Here is a 24,826-nt window from a genome sequence, read left to right as displayed (position 1 = left end):
GGGGACCCCCACAGCTCTCAACGTTTTCTTAGTTTCCACAAAAGTTACCTAATGTAAGAAAGTAGAAAAGATTTCTAAAAAGAGAAAATCTGTAGTTCCAAGAGCTAACGGGCCTCCCAGCTTTGTATTTTATCTTACGTTCTACAGTTCTGAACACATCACTTCCACCAGAGGAGCAACCACGAATTTTTGTCTGCGGAGTGGGGGGGGGGGGGCAAGTACCAGGATAAACGTATCAATAATAATAATAATAGCAACAACAATAATGACATTATTATTATTACTAGTGGTAGTAGTAGTGTCACGGTATCTTGTCACGGTATCTAGTGACATGTAAAACGCAGTTCGATAAAAATTATTTTTTGTTTATTGATTCATTTTATGTTCAAATATAAAAGTGTGAGGTATTTTATTTGGTGGATAAATTTGTATCCCAGCCATACGTCGGAAGTTGGGGACGGGTTTTTCTTGAGTGACAGCGGAACTGTCTTTTCGGCTTAGGACATGACATATTTGCACCGACACGGAGATACGAAAGGAATATTTTCGTCGAGACCAGGCTTGAGTCGCAGCGGGCGGGCTAACCCATGTTCACGGATGACCAGAGATACCAGCTGGACCCCACGCCTCAAGTATCGAAGACGCCTCGTTGACCGAGTTTCAAGACAATGGACACAGGTCATTCGCATCTCCTCCAAAAGCGAAGCCAAGCTACCTGAGCGTGGGTTTCAACGGACGATTTTGATTCTCTTATAAATATACGGTGCTACCATCCCAGACACAGTTTTTACCCGGATTTCATAGAGAGAGCATCTCCGCGCTACACTCTCGCGTGATCATTGTTTTGTGTCCGTGAACTTTGTTTCCTTACGTATCGTGAGCGAATTGCAGATAGAGTTACCAGTGTGCGCCTTATTTTGGTGAAGATTACGCGGTGATTTGTTTTTGCCAAGCGCGGACTACATAAGGATGGAGGGCTAAAGAAGATAGAGAGGGGGGGCGTCGCTCCCCTGACGCCCGCAACGATCCAGAAGCCAGCCAGACGACGCCAAAACCAAACACTGCCCAAAGCCCGAAGGACGCTTTCAGATCGACGTCCCAACCAAAGCCCGAAGGACGTTTTCAGAACGACACCAACCAAAGCCCGAAGGACGTCTTCAGAACGACGCCGATCGAAGCCAGAGGGAGAGATTGAAGGACGACTCCAGAACGACGCTTCCAGAACGACGCCGAATCGAAGCCAGTCACCAGAGAGATTCCGAACCGGCGCGTGACCACGTACATCCGACGCTAGTGGCAAGAGGAACGCCCGAAGTACTAAGGAGGTGCAAGTACACCAGATCGTCGCAATTATTCTTCGTCGCGATCGACCTCGGAGGACAATTTCGCCATAAAGGAACCGTGTGCTAGTCCCGCGTCCAGGAGAGATGAATGACCACGCCACGTAGCAGAGTCTGGTACAGTATACTTCAGAGGGTCTCATGTACATGTAAACGTGCGTCGTTAGTATCAACACCGTACAGTTAACGCCGAAGCCTCACTTATTCGCAAAGTCACTCAGGAAAACCCCGAACCTAATCCCCGCATCTGATAATTTTTGGTATTGTTATAAAAAGGGTAATTTCATGTTCAGATGTGCTAATTTAATTGTCTGCATTCAGCGTTAGAAGCTCCATTTCATTTCTTTAATATTTAGTGTAAATTGTCAAAGTGTTCTCCATTTCTTGTGTAACTGACCGCCTCGTCGCGCCATTTTAATTTGTCAATAGTTGACTGATGAGTTCTTTTTAATTGTGGAAAGCGTAGTTGTTTTTATTGCAAGGTCGTGTGCGTGAAATAGTATTATTTGTTGCATAGTGGTTTTTTAGGTAATTTTTGCTCGCGCCGACGATTGATTAGTGTATTCCGGCAGCTGGAGCCAATTAAGTTTTGCATCACTATGTAATTGAGTAGTTGTTCTCATTGGACGAGAGAGGCTGATGTGTAATACCCCCGTCCGGGAAACTAGTATAAAGTCGAGCTTACGACTCGATGCACACGTTCATTCGAACGAAAGATTTAACCACGCCGACCCAATTGTCTTAGTTAACCGCTTTCCGAGGGCTGGCACTTAAGTTAATTTAAAAGAGCACAGGAGCTGGCAGACAAATGCCCTAAATTCACATTAAGGTTTAAAAGTTAAAAGGAATGATATGTTAATGAGATCCATGATTTGTATCCATACTTCACATGTAAAAATACCTCATGTGTGTGAAAGAGAGATAGAGTGAATGTTGTGAGAGTGAGGAGGATTTGTAAACAGTTGTTGATTGCAATATTTTTTTGTTGTTACAATATATATTCACTTTTTTACCGTTCGTCAGTGTTGTTATTTGACGTTTTTCAGGTACCGGATATTATGCTATTAGTGTGTTATGAATGTTCGAATCTACATATCAAAGGTAAACAAAACAGTGTAACTTTTCAAGGTATTAATCTCCGCCTCGCAATAGTATGACAATAAACGACCGTCTCAGTACCGAACTTGATAACTGGACCGTGAGTCACGACCGGTCTCCCGTACACATAACGACGTTTGGCCCCGTGGCGGGGTATGATTGACACGTCATTTCGGGGATCGTGAGTGCACTCGTTACATTTGGCGCCGCGAACATGGGACGGCAACTTTTGTCATGTCTTTCTTGGAAAACCAGGTTGCGAGAGCGGTAGAAATTTCATTGTTGTATACGTTATGCATAAAATTCTTGTGTTAGGTTCCTGGTTATTTGTGTATTTTTCGTTTTGTATTTCGAGGGTTATTTTCATGTATTTGTCGTATGTTCACGTGGAAGGACACGTTTTTGGGCGTAATTGGTAACAATAGGGCAGATATTTTGTTTCGGCGAAAGCAGCAAGGGCAGCTGCATAGGGCATTTTTTTATGTACTTTTTGTGTATTTTTTTTGGTTTTTGGCGTAATTTATGGCATCAGGCTGAGTTGCGGGATAAGGGATTCCCGACGGACCTCCTTTTTCTTTTTATGTATCGATTTGTAATTCACATTTTGTGTGAGCTCGCGTAAGTTTGCGTAACTGTTCCAAAGTGCGACAGAAGATCGAGCAGATATTTAGCGAAAGGCCTTCATGAGATTAAGAAATCGTCGTATAGACTGTTTGAACAAGAGTGACGTCATGATGGTTTGCGAGGCTTGTGGAAAGGAATTTGCTGATTTCGAAATCGACAGCGAGGGGGCCAGACCAGTTTGTCTTCAGTGCAAAGGCACGTTGGAAATGGAAAGGGAGATACCAAGTGCCCAAGGGGGTACATCGTCACGTGCGGACAGCGACCACAGCAAGGAAGAAGATGACGTAGGAAGTGGCAGTGGTGCCAACCAATTTCAGCTGGTTCTCCAGATGCTCCAGGGAATGCAGACTGAGATGCGGACCAACATCCAGGGATTGCAGGCTGAAATGCAAGGAGTGCAAACCAACATCCAGGGGTTGGAAACCAGGGTCCAGACGAATATCCAGGGGTTGGAGACCAGGATGCAGACCGACGCAAGAGGGATGGAAGAACGCCTCCAAGGGACGGTTCGCGCCTCCGGAGAAGAAATAAAGCAACAACTCCTTCAGACGATCCAAGAATCCGAGGCTCGAATCGAATCCAGGATCGCCAGGACCGACGTTCGCCTCAATGAACAGGAAGCCAAGGTGGCAACACTGGCGCAGAGCGTAAGTGAGCAGGAAGGAGCTTTGCAACACATCGGCCAACAATGTGCACAGCTGGAGTCAGCCTGTAATCGGAGCAACGATGCCCTCGAGCGACAGGTACGGCGAGCAGCGAGTCTAGCGGAAGGGAATTCCGAAAAGATAAAGGAAATAGAAGAGAAACTGCAGCGACTGAACGTAGCCGACGTTCCCGGATCATCGCGAGAGCCGGCAGCCATGACGTCACCACAGCCAGCTGCGGTCCCCTCGTCTTCAAGGCGCGCGAGTGACGCAAGACCGACTACGCTTGTCAACGGAGGAACCGAAGTGGGACCTGGACTACATCTTCCATCGCCGCGACCGTCCGAAGCCCAAACTTCAAACCGGGAAGATATACGGTCTGAACCAGCACCAACGAGAAGAGCTCTGTTCCCGCCTGAATATAAAAAACATTTCAAGAAGTTCTCCGGGGCCGACAGGATATTGCCGTCTGCCTTCATCGAGGAATTTGAAGCAACAGCCCGGGAGTTAGGACTTGCGGATGGGGAGCGATTACTCGTGCTGAAAGGCCTAATGCAAGATCGGGCAAAGAACTGGCTGGATCGGAATGAAAGACACTTTCATTCTTACTCGGCGTTTAGGGAAGCGTTCCTGACACACTTTCAGCGCCCCATGCAAGTGGAAAGGATGCTTATCCAACTGAGGAACGAGAGGTACGACAGGAACGGGGGACTTACTTTTGCACAATATTTCTGGCGTAAGTTCAATGAGTTCCAGGCTCTCCAGCCACAGATGACCACGTCGGAGATAATTGCGGCCCTAATTTATCATTACCCGCAAGAGATAAGACGGCATCTCAACGGGGCGTGCGTTTTCGACGCAGAAGCCATGTCGCTCACGCTCGAGAACCTAAACCAGTGCGAAGAAGAACGCGAGAGGACGCGGAGTGACAGATGGAACAAAAGGAGACGACCGGAGGATGAAGGAAGCCGAGGAAATAAGCATCCACGCGTTCATCTGGTCCAGCAAAGATACGGTGGGCAGCAACACGCTCCAGGAGCCGAAGTAAGCCGTTTTCTAGACAATCCGCCTTCACCGCGACGAAGACGCCAGTGCCGAGGAAGGAGACGTCGAGGTGGACCGAGCCGTAGGTCGCCGGGTCACCATGGCAACAGCGACAACAACAACTTCTTCAACGGGCGGGTAAGCAACGGCTATTACCAACGTCATCCGGACAGTAGACCGGGGAGCCCGCGTTCTGACAACGAGAACACAAGGCGCGGCCAGATGGGGGTCCAGAGGAGCCCGACTAGGAATGCGAACGGCCCGGGTTCGAGACATGGATCACCGCAGCCGGGGCCGTCAAATTACCACCACACGGGAAACCGTTAGGAGTCTCGCGTCAGGGCTCAGATGCGGGACAGACTGCACCCAACCCACCTAAATTCGAGCCAAACCACCCAGGAGAAAAAACCACGCCAATCCGGATTCGAGCTGCCTGGTTGGGCGAAGATATGCACGGCGATGAGGATGCGGAGGAGAAACGCGAGGACCATTGGCCTACGAGATCACCGTTAGTGGAGCTGCGAGTTGGAAACGAGGTGGTAACTGGACTTCTGGATACAGGCTGCGAGGCAAGCCTTTGTTCCGAGGCAACATGGCGGCGAGTAACAGAAGGGGTACGCCGGCCACAACTTCGCCACCTACGAGATTTCAGACTCGTAGATTTCTCCGGGAAAGCGAGAGAGAAGCCGCTTGGACACACAGTTCTGCATGCGTCCATGAACGATCACCCTGTAGAAGTTGAAGTTTTGGTGGTCCAGTCTTTGTCTGTCGACTTGTTAATCGGGATGGATTTCCTCAGTCGATATGCCTCGGTCCTGAACATCGGCAAGCATTTCGTAACTCTGGCTAATCGCGACGAAGAGTTTGACGTCGAGTTCATGAAGCCCGGGGAAGGAGAAGAGAGCGGGTTCCAGCCAAACGTCGCATTGTGCACCGAGGTCAACCACCACGAGAAGCTTAAAGAGAAAGTGGATTCAACGGTAGCCTCCTGCGGAAGCCTCACCATAGGGGAGAAGAGAGTCTTCGCCGAACTATTGGAGGAAAATGCCGTCGTTCTCGCCGAGCTACCAGGGAGGTGTAACAAATACGTGCACGAAATCGTCGTTGAGGGAGAAAAACCGGTAGTCAGCAAACCTTACCCCATCGCTTTTACGCACCGCCCGGAAGTGCGTCGGCAGTTGCAGCAGATGTTGGAATGGGGCGTCATAAGAAAGTCACGTGCGGTTCATGTAAATCCCCTCCTAGTTGTGAAAAAAAAATGACGGTAGCCTTAGAATTTGTGGCGACTTCCGCGGATTGAACCAAAGGTGCAAGTTAGAGCGCGTCCGGACGTTAAAATTACAAGACACCCTGCAGTTGTTCCACGACAGAAAGGTATTCTCTAAGATAGACATGCTGTCTGGATTTTGGCAAATATCTCTAACGGAAAAAAGCATGCCATACACCGCCTTCGGGTTTGAGGATAACCTGTATGAATATACTGTAGTTCCTTTTGGCATATCAAACGGGGTACAGGCCTTCACGCACGCCATGGCGGAGGTACTAGGGGACGAAGTCAAAGATTTTTGCCTGTGGTACGTGGACGATATATTGTGCTTTTCGAGGGACGTGGCGGAACATTTTGAACATTTGAGCATCATCTTCACCAAGTTGCGAGAAGCGGGGATGACGATCAAGCTCGAAAAGTCGGCCTTTTTCCAATCAGAGGTGAAGTTTCTGGGACACGTGATAGATGAAAAAGGTGTGAGGCAAGATCCAGCGAAGTTCGAGACGATCCGGAAACTAGAAGCCCCCACGACCAGAAAAGGAGTGCAGCGTCTGCTGGGGATATTCACGTGGCACCGCCGCTTCGTTCCGAACTTCAGTGACATTGCGAGCCCACTCTTCGAACTTCTGAAGCAAGGGAAAAAATGGAAGTGGACAGCCGAACACCAAGGAGCCTTGGATAAGCTGAAGGACGCCGTCTGTGAGCAGCTTTACCTTTATCACGCCGACCTCTCGGACACGTTTTATGTGCAGAGCGACGCCTCGATTTCGGCTCTAGGGGCGGTCTTGTATCAGGAAAAAGAGGGGGGAAAACGGATCATCCAGTACGCCAGCCGCTCCCTGAGAGGGGCGGAAAGGAACTACTCCGTCGGCGAGCTCGAGTGTCTGGCGGTAGTTTGGGCACTAGAAATTTTTCATGTTTACCTGGCCGGAGGGCACTTCATCGTAAGGACAGACCACCGTAACCTACAGTGGCTGCACCGCGCGAAGAACTGGAGCGGACGCCTCACGAGATGGAGTCATCACTTGCAGAAATATTCGTTTGATGTGGAATATGTGAAGGGGCGCGACAACGTAGTTCCAGACGCCTTGTCAAGATACGTCGAAGGAAAGGGACTAACCAAGGTGCGCGTGAATCTTATGCAATTTGATTCCCCGTACTTAACCATCTTCAGCCGTGAGCGATTCGTCGAAATGCAGCGCGAAGATGCCGAGACCGGGGAGTACTACCGTATCCTGGAGGGTCAGCAACCCGCCGAAGCCCGCCGCCAGCGACGCGTAAAGGAGCATTTCGTCATCTCGAACGGGATCCTATGCAAGGTAGACGTCCACAACCCCGAACGCCTGAGGCTGTGTGTTCCAACTGAAGCGAGGGAGAAAATCTTAGAAGAGGCGCACGACAAGTCGGGGCATTTCGGCGGGAAGAAGATGTGGAGGCATCTCGATCACCTCTATTTCTGGAGAGGGATGCGCAAGGATGCGAAGAGATGGGCTCGAGACTGCGTAATCTGCATGCAGACGAAACCTAACCGTGCGAAGGCGGCCAAGAATCCGACGTCGCTAGTGGCGGAAAAGCCGCGGGAGATAGTCTTCGCAGACTGCGTGGGACCGCTTCCAAAGAGCAGTGACGGAATGAGGTACATTTTCACCGTTATGGATGGATGCAGCCGTTTCCTCATGGCGTACCCTGTCAGGACAACCACGACGAAAGTACTACTACAGAAATTGACCGGCACCTACTTCGCACACATGGGGACCCCACGCTACGTGCTCACTGACCGAGGAGGCCAGTTTACGAGTAGCCTATGGAAGAAGACGTTGGAAGAGTATGCTGTCAAGCCCATATGGACACCGAGTTACCGACCGCAGGCGAATAAAGTAGAGCGCATGCATTGCGAGATGAATCGTCTGTTGCGAGTATTTTGTCACAAGCAGCATAACGAATGGAGCAAGCATATTCCATCTATTGTGCTCCTTCTCAACAACACGGAGTCAGACACCCTAGGTTTCGCGCCCGCAGAGCTTCAGTGGGGCAGCACGCAGCGAAGAGGCGTAATCCGCCACTTCGGTCTCGAGGAGGGTAACCACGACCTAACGGCCGACCAAAAGGTCTTAATGGCCGTGGAAAGGACGAGGAAGGCAAGACAAACAGCAAACGAGAAGAGGGCACGAGACGGCGCAGGGGTTAAAGCAGGTGACCTCGCGTTCGTGAAAAATCACGGACTCAGCTCGCAAATTGAGGGAAAGATAAAGAAGCTGTTTTTTATGTACGACGGGCCGTATTTCTGTAAGAGCAAGCTAGCCACTAACATACTTGAACTGGTAGATTGCACCACCGGAAAAACGCTAGCGCCGCAACATGCAGAGAACTGCAAAAGGTGGAACTGCTCCGACGAAAAGCGCCAAGAGTGGTTAGCGCGATATAAAAGCACAAGCGAGTCTTTGGATTGAATTCTGATTAGGATGTGAGGTACATTTATCCTATTTTTGTGTAAATTATTGAGTGTATAATATGTTGATCTATTATGTAAATTGGAGCTATCATTTATATCATGTGTGTTGTGTTATCGAACTGGTTGACTTTTCTTGTACAGGGTGTTAAAAAATTTGTAGTCAAAATTTCATGCCCCTGAGTGGTGAAAAATTTTATTCGCCTACAGAATTTTTTGATCGGAAGGAGGGCGAGATGTCACGGTATCTTGTCACGGTATCTAGTGACATGTAAAACGCAGTTCGATAAAAATTATTTTTTGTTTATTGATTCATTTTATGTTCAAATATAAAAGTGTGAGGTATTTTATTTGGTGGATAAATTTGTATCCCAGCCATACGTCGGAAGTTGGGGACGGGTTTTTCTTGAGTGACAGCGGAACTGTCTTTTCGGCTTAGGACATGACATATTTGCACCGACACGGAGATACGAAAGGAATATTTTCGTCGAGACCAGGCTTGAGTCGCAGCGGGCGGGCTAACCCATGTTCACGGATGACCAGAGATACCAGCTGGACCCCACGCCTCAAGTATCGAAGACGCCTCGTTGACCGAGTTTCAAGACAATGGACACAGGTCATTCGCATCTCCTCCAAAAGCGAAGCCAAGCTACCTGAGCGTGGGTTTCAACGGACGATTTTGATTCTCTTATAAATATACGGTGCTACCATCCCAGACACAGTTTTTATCCGGATTTCATAGAGAGAGCATCTCCGCGCTACACTCTCGCGTGATCATTGTTTTGTGTCCGTGAACTTTGTTTCCTTACGTATCGTGAGCGAATTGCAGATAGAGTTACCAGTGTGCGCCTTATTTTGGTGAAGATTACGCGGTGATTTGTTTTTGCCAAGCGCGGACTACATAAGGATGGAGGGCTAAAGAAGATAGAGAGGGGGAGCGTCGCTCGCCTGACGCCCGCAACGATCCAGAAGCCAGCCAGACGACGCCAAAACCAAACACTGCCCAAAGCCCGAAGGACGCTTTCAGATCGACGTCCCAACCAAAGCCCGAAGGACGTTTTCAGAACGACACCAACCAAAGCCCGAAGGACGTCTTCAGAACGACGCCGATCGAAGCCAGAGGGAGAGATTGAAGGACGACTCCAGAACGACGCTTCCAGAACGACGCCGAATCGAAGCCAGTCACCAGAGAGATTCCGAACCGGCGCGTGACCACGTACATCCGACGCTAGTGGCAAGAGGAACGCCCGAAGTACTAAGGAGGTGCAAGTACACCAGATCGTCGCAATTATTCTTCGTCGCGATCGACCTCGGAGGACAATTTCGCCATAAAGGAACCGTGTGCTAGTCCCGCGTCCAGGAGAGATGAATGACCACGCCACGTAGCAGAGTCTGGTACAGTATACTTCAGAGGGTCTCATGTACATGTAAACGTGCGTCGTTAGTATCAACACCGTACAGTTAACGCCGAAGCCTCACTTATTCGCAAAGTCACTCAGGAAAACCCCGAACCTAATCCCCGCATCTGATAATTTTTGGTATTGTTATAAAAAGGGTAATTTCATGTTCAGATGTGCTAATTTAATTGTCTGCATTCAGCGTCAGAAGCTCCATTTCATTTCTTTAATATTTAGTGTAAATTGTCAAAGTGTTCTCCATTTCTTGTGTAACTGACCGCCTCGTCGCGCCATTTTAATTTGTCAATAGTTGACTGATGAGTTCTTTTTAATTGTGGAAAGCGTAGTTGTTTTTATTGCAAGGTCGTGTGCGTGAAATAGTATTATTTGTTGCATAGTGGTTTTTTAGGTAATTTTTGCTCGCGCCGACGATTGATTAGTGTATTCCGGCAGCTGGAGCCAATTAAGTTTTGCATCACTATGTAATTGAGTAGTTGTTCTCATTGGACGAGAGAGGCTGATGTGTAATACCCCCGTCCGGGAAACTAGTATAAAGTCGAGCTTACGACTCGATGCACACGTTCATTCGAACGAAAGATTTAACCACGCCGACCCAATTGTCTTAGTTAACCGCTTTCCGAGGGCTGGCACTTAAGTTAATTTAAAAGAGCACAGGAGCTGGCAGACAAATGCCCTAAATTCACATTAAGGTTTAAAAGTTAAAAGGAATGATATGTTAATGAGATCCATGATTTGTATCCATACTTCACATGTAAAAATACCTCATGTGTGTGAAAGAGAGATAGAGTGAATGTTGTGAGAGTGAGGAGGATTTGTAAACAGTTGTTGATTGCAATATTTTTTTGTTGTTACAATATATATTCACTTTTTTACCGTTCGTCAGTGTTGTTATTTGACGTTTTTCAGGTACCGGATATTATGCTATTAGTGTGTTATGAATGTTCGAATCTACATATCAAAGGTAAACAAAACAGTGTAACTTTTCAAGGTATTAATCTCCGCCTCGCAATAGTATGACAATAAACGACCGTCTCAGTACCGAACTTGATAACTGGACCGTGAGTCACGACCGGTCTCCCGTACACATAACGACGTTTGGCCCCGTGGCGGGGTATGAGTGACACGTCATTTCGGGGATCGTGAGTGCACTCGTTACAGTAGTATCAAATGCATTATTATCCCCACAAATTACGCAAAAGGGGTAGAAGTCGGTGCTAAAGCATTTATTTGGAACAAACTATTTGAAATATTTTTTCAACACGTTCAACTTCACATTAGCTAATAATGGAAAACAAGCACAAACTGTATTTTTGAATGGCAGAAAATGCATGATAAATGCATTCCGAAGATAATTCCTTTTGGACATACAACATGCATAACTTTCATGTACAAGATATGTTTCATACATATGCAACTTGGAGCGACATAAAATAAGAAAATACATATGCAACATGCTAACACTAAATTGTGCACGTATTTAAAGTTCATTCACTACATATCTACAACACATATTATTTAAATACATTACAGAAAACAACGAAGTTGCGAGCGAAGCGAGCAAGAAAATATTTAGATCCGGAGCGCCATGGCATTCTGTATTTTTCCATTTACATCGCTCTGAACTTGACGAGACTGAGAAAAGCAGGCATTGCGAGCGAAGCGAGCAAGAGAATTTTACGGAATGCATTTTTATTTGCATAAAATTTGAAATCGAGGGGGGCAATTTCTCCTCTGTGCCCCCCCTGCAGGTGCCTTTGGCCTTCATCGTTTGCCCCCCCTTTTCCCCTCCTAGAATTGACTTCCATCGAAGATTGGAGGGGTCAATGCCCCTCTGCCCTCCCTGTGGTTGCGCCACTGAGTTCCACTGTGAGCGACATCGAGAATGCCCTACCGCCAACACCTCCTGTATGCCTGCATAGGATGGTGAAATGCACAGACGATAACTTTTTTTTACCCTTTAGTCGGTTATAGCTTAAAACTAAGTGAGAAGGTGTTTTGTAATAATAATGTACATCTGTTTAATAAAAGTTAGTTGCTTCCTTTAACGTTTCTTTCCTTCTTCTGTTTGTTTTGTTGTTTAGAAGAAAAATAATTAAAGTTCCACGAGGTTTAAAGGAAAAAGGCTTAAAAAATAAAGCAAGTTTACGTGGTACAAACATATGCGAGCGAATATAATTGCTAACAAATATTTGTGAGTTGCAATACTGTTTTTAATTGTCTAAGCTCATGTAAGACCGAATTCAACACTTCCCAGTTTATATTTATATAAGAGAAATAATGGTAGCCGGACAATTGCAATAAACACAGAAGTGAAAGGGCGGGTGGACAATTGCGATGACATTTTAAATCTTCTATCAAATTGAAGAGTGGCTTAACACCCCGCACAATACCTCTTACAGCCGGCCCTCGTGGGGGAGTGGTTACCACATCGCGCAACGATGCCAGGAGTCCCGGGTTCGAATCTTGGCTTGTGCATGGATGTCTGAGTGTCCATTCATCAATTTTCCCATCCTCGCAAATTAGCCCAAAGTGTCACAAGAAGCGAAGTAATATAAAGCAAATCAATCAATCAATACCTCTTACAAGAGAATTATAAGAAATAATGATAATTTCGAATAGAACACTGATTCCTCTCACATTTTACTCCAGGCTTAAGACTGACAAGGTAGCTTGTAAAGTACTTGCATTTCAAGTTTTCAACCACTTTTAGGTTAGGTTAGGTTAGGTTAGGTTAGGTGCACCTGCGGTTAGTCATCCTGATCGTCGCAATTGTCCTACCATTATTTTGTAAAATGACCTTCATCAAAATCATCGCAATTGTCCGTGATTTGAGCTTCATCGCAATTTTCCGCCATCGCAATTGCCCTAGATTCGAAATAATACAGCAAGTCTTTCTTCATATGGTTCTGATCGGCGAAATGATGTATTTTGCCGCTCTATAAAAGGCTTAACTATGTTCACAAGTACGTAGAATTTTTATTGGGACAATCGAAAGTACCGAAAAAAATTTATACGATCTTGCAATAGATCAGGAAACAAAGGATGGGACTCTCCGTAAATTTCCCTTTTTTAATTTATTTTATGAACCCAAACTTGCCTTTTGCACGTTTCTTCTTCTTCACTAGCAAGTCTTCGTCCGACTTCGCGCTCATCGTGAAGACACGTGCCGCAATCACTGCTTTTCCTGATTCGACGCGGCACATGTGCGGAGTACCCTTGGAAAGGAAAATTGAAGTTTCCACTGGAAGGTTCCGGCGTCTCAGTGCGCGACAAGCTTTAATGTTCTCTTCCTGCTTGGATGCACTGTTAACGAGATTCGCGAAGGCTTTCATGACGCGCGTATTTCACAGCGACTGACGGTTCACAACATTACCCGTGGCTCACCACTGTCTAAAGCTTGACGCTCACCGAGACCCCGGAAGCGCAGCTATAGAACGGAACAATTTCGCTTCCGGCGTCTCAGTGGGCCATAACCCTCAAGATAACCTGCACACTTCTAGCCGAAATTTCCGTGCTTCTCTCGAAGCGACTCGTTACGAATGGAAGATGGATTTAATTTCATCAAGATCAACAGAGAATTCAACACGTGAGGGCAAGTTGGTTTTCATCGGAGAGGCACGGCGGACCACGGATTCCTATTTAGACGCCATGCAGGCGAGAACTTAATCCGCTGCACCGACCTGAATACACGCTCTTCGACCACACTTAGACACAATAGAGCCGGGTTGTTGCACTCCGCTCGAACCGAAGTCCAGCCAAGTTTAACGCCTTTCCAACTGACATTTTTGAATCTCGTATAAATCTGCGGGACTTCGAGTTCTCCACACAGTTTGACAGGATTTTTGCAGCGAGAGCAGCCCCGCGCTAGACTCCAGAGGACTCATTGTTTTCGTGGACTTAGCTTTGTTTGCGGACAGTCAGCGAGTAACAGCCTCTGAAGTAATTTGCGTGTGCTTGTTTCGGTGATATCATTCGCGGTGATTTGTTATTGTGAAACTAGGACAATCCAGAACCATGACCGGCTAAGACGATAGAGAGAAGGGGGAAGTCGGTTTTCCCCGAATCCCGCAGCAACGACGTTCCACTATCATCTGGTGAGAAGCTACAGCCAACGCCAACGACGCACCATGCTGCGAAGCCAACCAACGCCGATGCCAAACTCCATCCACCACGACGCTACAGCCGAACCTCCAGCGCCCGTATGGTAACGACGGAGAGACATCAGACGCTAAGAAGAGGAAGAGAGAGAGAGAGAGAGAGAGAGAGAGAGAGAGAGAGAGACCGACGCTTGATAGATGCCCGAGATAGGAAGGATTCCAGACCGACGCTTGAGAAGCTACAGCCTCCGTTCGAGATGAGAACGTACAGCTGACGCGTGAGAGAAGGTTTATGCGACATCCAGTGAACGTGAAAGCGTCAGATATCGTCGCCACCACCCTTCGTCGCGATTGACCCCAGAAGGATAATTTCGCCGCAAAGGAAAGCAGTGCGAATTCCCGTATCCAGGAAAGATGAACGATCCGACGGTGTAGCAGAGTCTGGGTAGAGAATTCTTCAGCATGTTCATGTACGAATGTATTGTTTCGTGCCAACACAGTACCATAAAAGCCGAAATCACATTAACTCGCAACGTGACTCAGGAATTCCGAACCTAACTTCCGTGTCTTGTTTTTTGAGTAATTGTTATATAAAAGGTCGCTTCATGTTTATATTTTTAATATTTTGATTGTCTGCATTTAAAGATAAGAGCTCCTTTTTATTACGTTAACTTTTCATGTAACGTGTCAAAGTGTGCTCCATTTTAGTGTATCTAACCGCCGAGTCGTTACAATTAGCATATCGAAGGTCGACTGATTAGTCTTTTATTTGTTGAAAGCGTATGTTAATTTGCAAGGTCGTGCGAGTGTGGTATTGTTTATTGTATAGTGATTTTGTAATTTTTGCTCGCGCCGATGGTTAATTTGCGTACTCCGGCAGCTGGAGCCGATTATGTTTTGCGTCACTATGTAAAGGTGTAATTGTTCTCAAGGTACGAGAGAGGCTTGTGTGGATTACCCCCGTCCGAGAAACTTTATAAATGTCGTATTTGCGGCTTTGATGCGTATGTTCATTCGAACGAAAGGTTCAACTACGCCGACCAAATTGTTTCAGATAATTTTTTTCCGAGAGCTGGCGCACATTGATTGAAATGAGCACGGAAGCGGGCAGACTAACGACCTAAATTCAAGTTAATGTTTAAACCAAAAAAGGAAATGGTACGTTGATTAAATCCGTGACTTGTATGTGTATTTCCATGTTGACACACCCCAGGAGTGAGAATGAGTGAGAGAATGGATCAGGGGGACCTGCAAGATGTTTGTTATCCCAATATTTCTTTCATTACAATATATTCATATTTTACTGTTCGTCGGAGTTATCATTTGATGCTTTCAGGTACAATGCTATTTGCTGTGTTTTTGTTTCAGTGCCGACAGATGTCAGGTAGATTTTAAGGTCTAATATTTCAAGGTATTTTATCCCCGCCTCGCACTAGTACGACACAATGACCGTCTCAGAACCCGAACTAAAAACCTGGATCGTTTGCAATCGCACGAACGGCACCCATACCTATTGTGACATTTGGCCTCGTTCTGGGGAATGAAAGATATCTCACCGGGGACCGGGAACAAATCCCTCGCTCAAAATTGGAATAACCACTGTCTATTTAATGCCCACATTCATTTTAAATATAAGTAAACAAAAATGCAGTAGATAGTCTATGTAAACCTAAAAAAAATCTGTGGTAATTCGAAATTATCTAAAAATGTAGCGTCCTTCTAAGCTAAAAATATTGCTCCACAGCTAATCTAGAGTATTACCGGGTCAGGGGAAAAGTAAGTACTGACGGTTTTGGAACATCATTCAATTGCCACATAAGGAAAAAAAAAAGTTGTATCGCTCACAATGTATTTTACGAGATATAGCTACGTAGCTATATCTCAAACTTGAAACGTGTATATAATAATAATATTTTTTTATTACAATGTTATTAGATTTATCTTTGTGGAATTATTTTACACGAAACACCAGATTAGCGAATATCTGGCACAATTTTTCACATTTTCAAACACTGAAATACATTGCTATTCATATATTTGCCTACATAAATAGCGATAAATATTTGAAAGCGGCAAATTTTAGTCACGAATTTTATGTTGCGTCTTTTAGCACTTAGAAATTAAAGCACTATAATTTGGAATACTGTCGAATGGAAACATTTACAAAGAACGCACATACAGGGATTTGAACCGGGGATCTCTGGCGTCGCAGCTCACTGTGCTAACCATCCGCCATGGAAACCGAAATAACTTTATTTTCACATTCTTCCACGTGATCTAAAATGAATATTGCGAGAGTATATTCATTTATAATTATATGAATAATTACAAATATGCATTAAAGCAAAAACTCAATATGATGACCAAGGCATTATTTAATTTGTTTTCGTATTTGGTACAGAGTCTGAACAAGACCTTGATAGGCTAGAAGGTTGAAACGTGACGTTTAGTTTATGTTTTAAAATAAAATAAATTCTGCCTTGGTCATCATATTGAGTTTTTGGTTATCACGGAAACAAGGCTTAATGGTGTTAGCATTAAAGCATTACAACTCCCTCGCACAAAATGTTCCGTAGCTATGTAAATAAATTAATGTTGTAGGTAGCCAGTGTAAACGTGAAAATTTGTATGGCAATTTTAAATATATCTAAATATAATATGTTGAAATGCTCCGGTGGGTAAAGTTTCGAGGAAAATAAACAAAACTCCTTTCTTTTCCCGTCCACGATTCCCGTGTGCACTCCTGGCGCATTCATTCTGTTGCACTAATCGCGATAAGGATGACTTACGTGAATCGAAAGACTTCCCTGCCTGAAATGCGTGTCCAGACCTTACGTCTTAAGTCACGCTAGGAGAGTTGTGGAACTTTCGATACCAGAATTTAAGCAACTACTTACTGAAACAAACTAACAACGTTTGTTTTTGTATTCCAGCCCATATTGATGCTAACACTGGGCCAAATAAAGACATCGCTCCCACCCTCCTACAAGACAGTTGGCACATTCATAACACGCATGCCTTTTTTCAGTAGAAGGTTTTTTCCCCGACGTGTCACGGAATGTCCTGTCATTTCCACGTAGGGCGAGTTTTTATTCTGCAGCAGCCACCCTTTTGCATACCAAGCCCATTTTGCCAGGTAAGCTCCTATCTACCGGGCCAATTTTAAGCAAAATGCAGTCTCATTTAGATGACTGTAGATCGGAAGCTAATTACTCTAGACAGACGAATGACATATCGTTATACGCGGAATGAACCATACATTCGGACTACATACAATTTATGTACATTGAGTGTATATATGGATGTGGGAGGAGGAGAGGAACCGGATGTCAAACGGGGTTAGGTGGGAGAGCAGCAACAGCAGAACCTCGCCCGTTAATAAAGAAAATTTGAATTGAATTGAATTGAATTAAAATTTCAAAATCTCAGAAAAAATGCCCCCTTCGCCTCTGGACAACAAAGTACAGGACATTGTCAAAATACACATTGAAATGATCGCTGGCATGTCTGGAACAAGGAAATAATTGCACTATTATGATATGAATAATACCGTGCGTCCATTTCGATCTGCAGCCGAGAGATCGGGAGAAGCGTGGCGGGCGGCGCTGGCGGAGATGCCGACATTTGCGGCCTGTAATGCTCGCTTATTTTTACGGACATATGCAGACATTTATATAAATATTGCAAAACGAGCACTAACCTGGGTTATAATTCATCATCTGTAATTCATCCAAGTTCTGCAATTATATACACAAAAAATACGCTTTAGAAGTGACGATAAGAGTCACAGATAATAAAACATTTTAATCATAGTTTTGACCAGCAACGTCCTGCTTAAGTTTATATCCTTGAAAGAGTTTTGTGTCGATGGGGATCGTTTGGAGGTTTCGAATGTGCAACACTGTATCAAGATTACGCTGCCGACGAAACCATTAAAAGTCAATGGTTTTCGTGAGCTTCCTCGATGAACTCGATGAAATTGGGGCAGCGTTAGAAAGTTATCCAAACAAACCTCTACGCCGTGTTTCACAGGAGATGGGAGTGTCAAAATCATCAGCACATACAGCCACTAAGCTACTAAAATTAAAACCATACTCTTATAACACAGGTTAGTGCTCGTTTTGCAATATTTATATAAATGTCTGCATATGTCCATAAAAATAAGCGGGCATTTCAGGCCGCAAATGTCGGCATCTCCGCCAGCGCCGCCCGCCACGCTTCTCCCGATCTCTCGGCTGCAGATCGAAATGGACGCACGGTACAACACGACTTGTAACCCCAAAACGACATGTCTGTACGCCACTGAGCCATTCAGCAAAATGCGCAGTTACCTTGAAACGAATGTAGGTCCGAAGGTAATTGCCCTAGACGGACGAATCAAGTACCGTTATACGTGCAATAAACCATAAAATCGGACTATATAAAATTTATGCACATTGAGTGTATATATGGATGCGGGGGGAGGGGAGGAACCGGAAAATTCCAAAATTTCGGAAGAACAATGTCCCTTCCCCCATCCGCCCCTGCACAACAAAGTACAGGACATTGTCAAAATACACATGGAAATGATCGCAGGCATATTTGGAACAAGAAAATTATTGCATTATTATCATACGAGTAATAGAACACAACATGTACCCCCAAAAGACATGTCTATGCGCCACTGAGTCAGTTTCAAAGGAAGCCGCCATTTTACCGGCATTTTCCTCCCTTTTTTATGAGGGAAATAGTCTTTACGGTGCAGTATGTGTGTTAACAATAATATAAAAAGAAAATCGCAATTCCAGCGAAAAATAGCAACATTATGACGTAAAAACTACGACCTTGTCGAGGTATCTATATATAGATAGCTGGTAAACAAGGGGTAAACCTAGAGGTATCTATTTATAGATAGCTGGTAAGCAAAAGGTGCAAAAAACTTAATTTATTAATGGGAGGATACGATTATAAAAATCGGAAAATGGTTTCTTTAGTAGAGAACGCTATATTTTACACAAATTCAAATTCTTTTCATATTAAGGATGGACGATATCGGAAATTTGATATCGCGATATATCGTCAAGAAAATATCGTCACGGACGATACGATATTTTTTCCCATATCGTGATATCGGGGATATATCGTCTCCGTGATATATATAGTGACGATATATCGCTGATACGATATATATCGCTAAAATATCGTGACGATGTATCGCCAACACGATATATGCTTCGCCAAAAGATCGTGACGATATATGGTCTAGTTGATTTATTTATTGATTTGCTTTATTATACTTTGCTTTCTGTGCCACTTTTTACTAGTTTGCGAAGATGGGGATGAGTGATGATATGGTGAAATTGATGAATGTATGTACACCACAAATATGCATGTCCAGGCCGGGATTTCAACCCGGGCGTCATAGCGCGATGTGATAACCACTCCGCCACGGAGGCCGTCTACCGTCTAGTTGATATCGCCTGGACAATATTTTTTCAATATCGTCATATATATCGTCTAGACCGGTGGTTCTCAAACTGTGATATACGTGTACCCCTAGGGATACATGAACTAATTGAAGGGGGTACGCGATCAGCTCGGAAGAGAAATGCCGAGAATACCCAGACAACATTTTCCCTGCAAGTGTGTAAAACATACTTCATTGTTTCAGACTTCGTAGCTTTGACACTCAACAGGAAAATGAGGCTGATTTTGTCACTGACACACTTATCTTTGTTTCGTATGTTTTGCAACAAACTACTTGTTCCAAATCTATAAAATACTAAATTTGGAGCAGAATCTCCGCTTGAAAGTCTCAGTGCACAGCCAGACATCAAGAAACTGTCAGGTTACGCAGACACATCCTTCTCATTAGAAACTCCGAGGATTTACAATAAAAACTCCAAAATTTTGCTTGAAAGTTTGTTTACGAACTTATTCTCGTTTTTAATTTTTTTTCAATAACTGGAAAAATGTGAAAATTAAAGTTTCTAATATACTTGTTGGTATACGTGTGTTTTTTGCATTTTTATTTTAGTAACTAACCATAAAGATTGTGAACGTAGGAACTTCCAAAAAAATAATAAGCGCGGGATCCTAATGTTGTTTGTTCACCATCTTTCCACATACAGCCCAAGTGACATTTTTCTCTATTGTTGCAGACACACGCCTCCAACATATCAAAAACGCCCCATCAATCAGCCAGCCCAAAAAAATCCCAAAAACCCACTATTCGCAGATAACCTATGGTGGGGGTACATTAGACGTTTACTTACGACTAAAAGGTACAATGGGAAAAAAGTTCGAGGACCTCGATATAACGCCCAACACTATTTCATATATGCTGCCCCCTCCCAATCTCTCTCTGCTTTTATAGGGAAGTTATGCCCTGACCTCGTATAAACTATAAATGTCCGTTCCGAACATGTCACTACGTGGTACATTATTTTTAGGTGGTCTTATGAATAATGCACCTACCTAGTTAGTAAAAGTGAAAATGGACAAGTTTGCTAAACTGAATTTAGAATTGGTAAGCGAATGCGACTGCTTCCGATTCACTCTCACATTATTTATTTAAATTCATAACAATTTGTAAAAAGTCCATATGCAGTAACCTGTGTCAATAGATTCTTTTTCTTACGTAGAAACTACCAAAATAAAAGTTACAAAAGTTTCCAAAATGAAACTTTAATAATTTTGCGACGCTTCTGAGGCCTAGTGCGTTGAATGATGGGCTCATATTTTTGTCAGGTCACGGCGTTTCTTTGCCAACAATCCATCGATTTAATCGGAAGTATTCGTCCTCGTCGTCCCGATTGGGCTAAGTATGCAGAAAAGCGACGCAAAGTAAGACAAATACGAGTATTAATTGGAACATCTAATTTGTTCTACGTTAAACAGTATATGCCAGATCAAACTCTCAGTGAGTAGAGTACATCAAGACTAACAACTTTTCTTAATGCTGATTTTCTCTGACCCTTCATTTCCACACTAGAGAAACTTACTCCTTACCTTTAGGTATTTGACCAGTCATCACACATTCGCCAATTGTTAATAACTTATTAATCATTCCAAGTTGCATCGTTCTGCCAGGATGAACGGACAATCCACCCGATTTTGATTCATACGGTTTATTTTACTTCACTTTTCTGACACTTTTGGCTAATCGCGCAGATGATGATCAATAACGATATGATGAAATTGATGAAGAGACACAAAGAACACCCATGCTCAGGTCGGGATTCGAACCAGGGATCCCTGGCATCGTAGCGCGCTATGCTAACCATTCCGCCATAGACGCTGGTCTTCAGATTTTGGTTTTGATTAAATTTGGTACATAGTATCTTTAGACAAATATAAGAACTGTTTTAGGGGCCGATGACCCACTGTACCCCCTCGAGAAATACGAAGAATTTTGATTTAATCGACAGATTTCGATGTTTTTAATATAAAATTGGTTTTAGCGTTCGGAAAACACAAATAACGAAGTATAGCCCACGTAAGTAAAAACCTCCCATCTCGGAGCACTTTCGCCGCATTTTGTCATTAAAAACTGGTTGTATGCACACTCGGCGAAAGAACACATCGAAAATTGCTATCAGTCCCAAACCTAACATTCCCAACCTAACGACGTAAAATTATAGCTGCTGTTGTGGAATGTCATATTGGGTGCTATATTCACTTGCGCAAACCCTTAGCTTTACGCTAAGGTTGAATGTTGAATTGTTGTATTTAAGTCCACTTTATGCACAGAAAGGCTAATCGGGACTGGACCTACAGTTTAAAGTGGGATCCGAACCACTATGTGCCTCCACCGGGTATCTAACCCGGGAACCCTTGATTACAGGGCGACGACGCTAACACGAAGGTAACATCCTAAGTTAATAGATGTACTTTACTTTACAATAATACATTTTGAAAACAACTGAAAACTGTTCATAAACAATGCAAAATATTTATGTTTCTCGAGGGTGTACAGAGGGTCAAGGGTACCGCCTTTTATTTGCCGGATAATACTCAGTTGTACTTTAGTGTATTAGAAACATGAAACTTCAATGAAAACACATAGATTATTCAGAACTATATCTAGATTTCAAATACCGTATATAGAACCTAATAGATTAAAGATATCCAATTTGTTTCAGAAAGGGCGAGTTTTTAGAATGCAACCGTCGGCCCCCATACCCATGGACATTTCTACAAAGTACACAACCTCACACACACATTATGTAGTTCAATTAAATTTAGGGTATGATTTTACAATACAAGAAAACGCCATAATTTCGTTAATAATTCGAATACTCACTAATTATGGAGTCCTGATGACGTATCTGCAGTTAAGATTTGGTGCTCACGTGTAGAAATTTTAAAGTAACGTGATGAAGTTGTAAAATAACCTTATCAATTACGGCGATGATTCTCGATACACAAGTGACGTTCGCAATTCGTTACGCTGTACGTGGTACTTGAAGAAAGGGAAAAACATCCTTTTTATAGTAAGTTTTGGTTTGTAAAAAGGCATTTTTCACTAAACTTAGGTTCGGCAAATATTAATAATAAGGGGGTAATCTTTCATATTTCGAATACTCACTAATTTAGGGCACTAGATCACGATTCTGCGGTTAAAATTTCTGCTACGAAACTGACATTTTTTGACGGTTCCTGGTCGCAATTAGCCTTACACCCCTAAAAGATGCACGGGTAGCCCAACACACCATTCACGGTTAGGTCTGTTAGGTTAGGCTAACATAGTTAAAGTTTGGGGTCGTAGTAAAATGAGGAATATATATTTCGTTTTTTACGTATTCGAAAAAATCTTGCGATAAACATTCGTTTTGTTGAGAACTCGAGGGTGTCGGTTGCGATCACGGACCAAATTTTAACTGCAGATTCGTGATTACGAGCCTTAAATTATTGAGTATGCGAAATATGAACGAAATTGGGGAAGTTTCCAGTATTGTAAAATCGCTTCAAATTTAGCAAATCAATGAAATCGTACTATTCTACTATTGCACATCAGTGGATACTCACCTTTGGTGTAAAAAACATCCTTGAGAGGTGACTGAGGACCAATAGTATCAGGAACGTGGTAAATAAACGTAATTTCGCCATCACCAGATGCACCACACTTACATAATTGAAGAAACAATTATAATAACTATGGAACATGCACTGTAGCACATAGGAAAAAAAATACACGATCACATCACGAATAATAAATATATGAAGTAGACTAGTTTTGGATCTGTTTTATCGAATATGGTGACTTAAATCCACCGCACTTGTTGCCAACACGGATGTTCTTTTGTGGCTCGTCGAGAACCTCCATATGCGAATAGCTTCGTCGGATCCCGCCGTCCCCAACCTCGTACCATCGGGGTTAAACAGCAAATACAAAACTCGACCCGTGTGTCCTTCCAACTTCCCGACCACGTCTCTGAACGAGGACCAAACGAGGATCTCGCAACGAGCCTCTCTGGGCAGCCAATGCGAGGTCACGAGCTCCCCGTTGATCGACGACCACTCCATGGCGGAGACGGAAGACTTCGTCGACTTCGCGGCCACCATCCTCTGGGTGTTGACGTCCCACAGCAGCATCCTCCCTCCCTTGGGCCCTCCCCCGGTACAGAGGTAGGACGGTTTCCACGGGTGCCACGCTATGGCCTTCACGGGCCTCCAGTAATTGACCTCGTAGAGCGGGACCAGACCTGGCCACAGCCAGATGACCAGGAGTCCCTCTTTTCCCGAAGACGCCAGGTGACGAGCGTCGGCGGAAAACTTGAGGCAAATCACTCCGCCGGCGTGAGCGTGGACGTCGTACGTGGGCACGTTGGTGTTCGGCTGGAAAACGCGCAGGGTTCCGTTCGTGCAGCCGCTCACCAGTTCGCTCTTCTGAGGGTGAAACACGAAGCACACCACCACGCACGTATCCTCGTCGTCGCAATTGCACCACATTTCGTACAGCTGCTTCCTTTCTCCCATCGCCCACACTTGCATGACACCCTGGCTGGTCGCCAGCGCAAGAAGCTCGCCGTTGCCGTTCCATTTGACCGCGGTGCAGTAGTGGGGCGGCGAAAAGCGGGTGAGTTCGACGTGCTGGTCGGAAGTGGTGTTCCACAGGAACAGCGAGTGTCGAAGTCCCGCCGTCAGTTGGTCGGTCGGCCCCCAGTCCATGATGTTGAAGTACAAGTTGTTTCGGAAGTACGGCAAGTCAAGAACGGCTTCGGGAGAATTGCACAACTTCTTGGTGCGCCGTTTAATAGGCCACTGAGGTCTGTTGTCGGGAACCACGGACAGGGAAGGGTGCAGAATCCTTTGGATTCCCGCGGGGTTCACGATCCCGTCCAAGCAGAGACGGTAAGTTCTCCTGGTGGCCACGTTCTCGGGTGCGAACACGTTGTTTGTCGAAGATACCTCAGACAGTTTGTGGTGCGCCAATTCGACGTTGAGATCACGTCGAGACGGGATGAATCTATCGGTCGAACATCGACGACGTGCTCTCTTCGTGTGTGGAACCATACGTGCGTCCGGCCTTGCATCGATCTTCGCCTGTACGTGCATACTATTACCGGAAATGCACGACACGATTCGTAACTTCACTCGAAACAACACTTTCGCCTGTCAATGGCCACTGATAGCAACAGCATAGAGAATGATTCAACCTTCAACTTCAGCATGCTTTGAGATGCAGTGGGCTATTAAGCTGACATCTAGTGGTAAGGTTACGAACTCATAGCTTTAACTTTGAACTGCTCAAAACAAGAAAAACGCAGACATTTCTTCAGGAACGACGATGAGGCCTGAAAAGTGGTGAACGTGAAAGAAATACATTATTTAGGAATTTTCAACTCCGTTACACTCGTATTG

General features: G+C 44.6%; 1 protein-coding gene across 1 annotated transcript in view; it reads right to left on the bottom strand.

Annotated features, from left to right (window-relative positions):
• The window catches only part of LOC145998686 (trehalose transporter 1-like protein), an 85,993-nt gene extending 61,407 nt beyond the window's left edge, over positions 1-24,586 (bottom strand). Inside the window, exon 1 of the transcript XR_014443335.1 lies at positions 22,991-24,586. The gene's annotated coding sequence lies outside the window, so the exon portion shown is untranslated. The remainder of the gene's footprint in view (positions 1-22,990) is intronic.
• Positions 24,587-24,826: the final 240 nt, after the last annotated feature.

This window comes from Lepisma saccharinum, chromosome 14 (assembly GCF_977018435.1).
Source record: "Lepisma saccharinum chromosome 14, izLepSacc3.1, whole genome shotgun sequence".
NCBI lineage: Eukaryota > Metazoa > Arthropoda > Insecta > Zygentoma > Lepismatidae > Lepisma > Lepisma saccharinum.
This window is presented reverse-complemented; position numbering and strand designations above follow the sequence as displayed.